Genomic DNA, 3,301 nt, shown 5'->3' with positions numbered 1-3,301 from the left:
ATGACCACGCAGGAGGAAGGATGAGTGCAGCCCAGCCAAGGGCCAGGGGGTGGGAACCTTCCAGGCAGAGGATCAGCACGTGCAAAGGCCTCAGGACAGGGACTGCTTGTGGAGGGACAGCAGGAGGCAGGTAGAGGAGGGGAGGGGACCAGGGCCTGCACAGCAGGACATCTCTGTGGAAACTGTGAAGTGCAGTGCCAGGGGAGGTGCCAAGCCCATTCCACAGCCTCAGGCTAGAGCCCATCCCTCACCCAACCCTATCCTGTAGCCCTGAGCCCGGTGGCTTCAACTAGACCACTCACAGCACACCATGTGGAGAATGGCGGAGCTGGTCTGGAATTTCCCACTGAGGCCTGTGATGGGTCCAGTTTCCTGGCTGCTGCAGCAAGGGTGAGCTGGGCTGGGGCTGGGCATGGCAGATCAGCCACCATTGAGCCAGAGTCACCAGGGCACTAGGTGTGGTGTGGGCAGCACCTCTAATCCCATGTGATGGGACAACTCTGACTGGTGGGTTCACTGCCTCACCCTACGTCCTCCACCCTCCCCTCAGTTGTGGCTTCGACCCACCCAGGTTGAGGGAAGGAGGGAAGAGGAGGTTTCTGGAGACAGAGGACTACACGACCAGCACTCACCATCTCAGCAACATGGACGTCAGTAGCATCTATCATCTGCTGGGTGCTTTTGGGTTGGGAAGTGGTTCCTGTTGGTGTTCTAAGACTGGTCTGGGGCCATGTATACAGTTGGTAGTCAATAAATGCTTGCTGTCCATTAATGATGATTTGCAGGAATTAAGCAGTGAGTTGCTGCTTTACCAACAAAGAAGGTTTTAAGCAAAATAATTTGCACAAAGAGTCACTTATCCACCAGGCCAGACCCGCAACTCCCAACTGCATAATCCTGGAGCTTGCCAGGGTTGTTACCCTCGTTTTACTGATGAGTACACTGAGGCCCAGAGAAGGCAGGTTCACATAGTCACTGAAGGGAAGAGCTGGAACTTGAACTCTTGTCTGTAGGTCCTAAGTCAGTGTATGCTGCCTGGCCGACTGGGCAGTGCCTGCTCTGTGCTGGGCATGGGCCAGGCCTTGGTCACTGCCCTCAGGGTGGGGACAGACACACTCAGAATGGACTTGGCACGTGCCTCCATCAGGGTGTGTCAGGAAGCATGTTGTGGAGAAGGTGGCATTTACTCTGGACTTTGAAGAACAAGGCGAGGTAGCCAGGGACAGGGGCTGAGCATTCCTGGCAGGGGTTACAGCCTGAGCAAAAGCCCAGAGGGGTGGTTAAAAATAAAGAGCGCTTCAAACGCTCAATAATGAAACCATTGTGCTGGCCACATCCTCCTGAGAACCTCAGCCGCTGAGCCAGGCCCTTGAAGCCGGCGGTAGCTTCAGGTGCGAAGCTGCATCTGCCTGCAGAACCCTTACTTGTCTGAGTTGCCTCCTCTCTGATAAGAGCGTGTAGGGTATGAATGAGAATGAGATTTCACATGTGCTGAGCGGGCATCACCTCATTTCATCCTTACGTGCGTCTTCTGGGGGCTGTGATATCTTTAGCCCACTGTTCAGGTTGGCATACTGAGGCTTCTTACATTATCTGCAAAGTGGCAGAGTTGAGACTTGAACCTGGGTCTGGTCCAAAATCTGTACTTTTAAGCTCTCTGTCATCCCAGTTCTCGAAAAGCCCAGAATTTTCTGTTGAACTCCTGGGGATGAATTTAGTGATGTGCTGGTACATATTGAACAACCAGCTCTGTGGAAGAAAAAAGAGGCTTGATTGGTAGCGTATTCTGATGTCCAAGGGGTAAATACTCCCACTGTGGCTGACATGGAGCTAACCAGTGTGACATTCTTGAATATGGACTTGGGAAGAGATGAGCACAGTCGGTTCTTGCAAGTAGGCAAGGGCCAGCTCCAGCGTGTCACTGGGTGAATATACCTGCCTTCCCCCGAGCCCCGTACGGCCAGTAAAGGCCTTTAGACATGTCTAAGGAATGGAAGAGGGCTGAGAAACCTGCTTCTCCAGCCGGGGGCCCGCCTAGCCCTGAGAAGCTGCGGTTAATCTTTAAGCCAGCCTTGCAAACAAGGGCAGCCATTTCGCCTGGCTTCTGCTGTTGACTGGCTGTGACACCTCAAGCAGCCCCTTTCCCCTTTGGCCTCAGTTTATCACCGGAAGAGCTACTATTCATCTAGCACAACCCGACCATCCTCACACTGGTCAGTTTCAGCCTTCCCAGGAATCTTCTCTGGCCACGTTCACTCCGGTTTTACAGGTGAGGGGGCTGGGCTGGGAAGCTGATGGACTTGTCCACCCCACAACAGAGGGGCAGCTAGCCTAGATGCGAACCTAGATCAGTGTAGAGTAAGGCTTTGCTCATTGCTGGTCTCCTGGAAGGTATTTTGTACCCAGAGGCCTTTGCCTTCCACATTCTAGGGTGCTCCTCCCGGCTCCTCTCAGCGGGGACCTTTGCCCAGGGAATAGAAGCCTGGCAAAGGCTTCTATTTGTCTTTGACCTGGCTGGGCCTTAATTTCCCATCTGTGAAATGGGAGAACTTTCAAAGAAGGAACATGGAGGCAGGTGTGATATTTAAAGCAGGACCCAGGTCCACCTTTCCCTGTGCTAGGATTCCAGGACAGGTGAGGAGCCAAGGGTGGGGTGCCCAGCCCCAAAAGGATAGCCCTGGAGCCTGTGCTAGGGGTTGATAGGGGAGTCTTTGTGGCCTAAAGCAGCATTTCCTCAATGTCCCGTTTTTCCGCTACACTTCCTGCCCTGGTTCAGAGATACTTAGCCTCTTTACTTACTTGGAGGTGTGAGTGCCACTCCGATGCCCTGGCCAACCCCTCCTAAGCAGTAATAACTGGAACTAGGGTACTTCCAATGGGCTGCCAGGGATGTTTTTTCCTTACGCACTTAAAATGAACCCACAACTATTAAAATAAAGGTCGCTCCTCCCCACCCTGTCCCTCCTGCCCCAGCCCCCACTTTGAGAAACTCAGGTCAAGGTTAAAGTCCAGGGCCTGGTTCTTGTCAGTGCCTCAGTTTCCCCATCTGTAAAGTGGGGCGATCTTCCGCCACTCAGGCCAGGTGGTGGTTAGGATTAAACCCTGAAGTCGACCTGAGCAGCTTAGCCTGGCGCCTGGCCCAGAGCGGGCCCTCCACGCCCGCTGATATTATTACTAATTGTGATTTCGGGAGAGGCAGATTTGGGGCGTAGAGGGTGGGTGGGTCGAGGAGGGCATTTTGGCCTGGGGGCGGATGGGGCCCGCGGGGTGGGACGCCCTGGCGGAGTGGGAGGCGGGGCTT

General features: G+C 54.2%; 1 protein-coding gene across 1 annotated transcript in view; it reads left to right on the top strand.

The window, feature by feature from the left end:
* Positions 1-2,075: 2,075 nt before the first annotated feature.
* The window catches only part of SRC (SRC proto-oncogene, non-receptor tyrosine kinase), a 60,923-nt gene continuing 59,697 nt past the window's right edge, over positions 2,076-3,301 (top strand). The window contains exon 1 of the mRNA XM_011974997.1: positions 2,076-2,269. The gene's annotated coding sequence lies outside the window, so the exon portion shown is untranslated. The remainder of the gene's footprint in view (positions 2,270-3,301) is intronic.

This window comes from Mandrillus leucophaeus, unplaced genomic scaffold (genome assembly GCF_000951045.1).
Source record: "Mandrillus leucophaeus isolate KB7577 unplaced genomic scaffold, Mleu.le_1.0 Scaffold150, whole genome shotgun sequence".
Classification (NCBI taxonomy): Eukaryota; Metazoa; Chordata; class Mammalia; order Primates; family Cercopithecidae; genus Mandrillus; species Mandrillus leucophaeus.
Note: the sequence above shows the minus strand (reverse complement) of the source record. Positions and strands in the feature narration are given on the sequence as shown.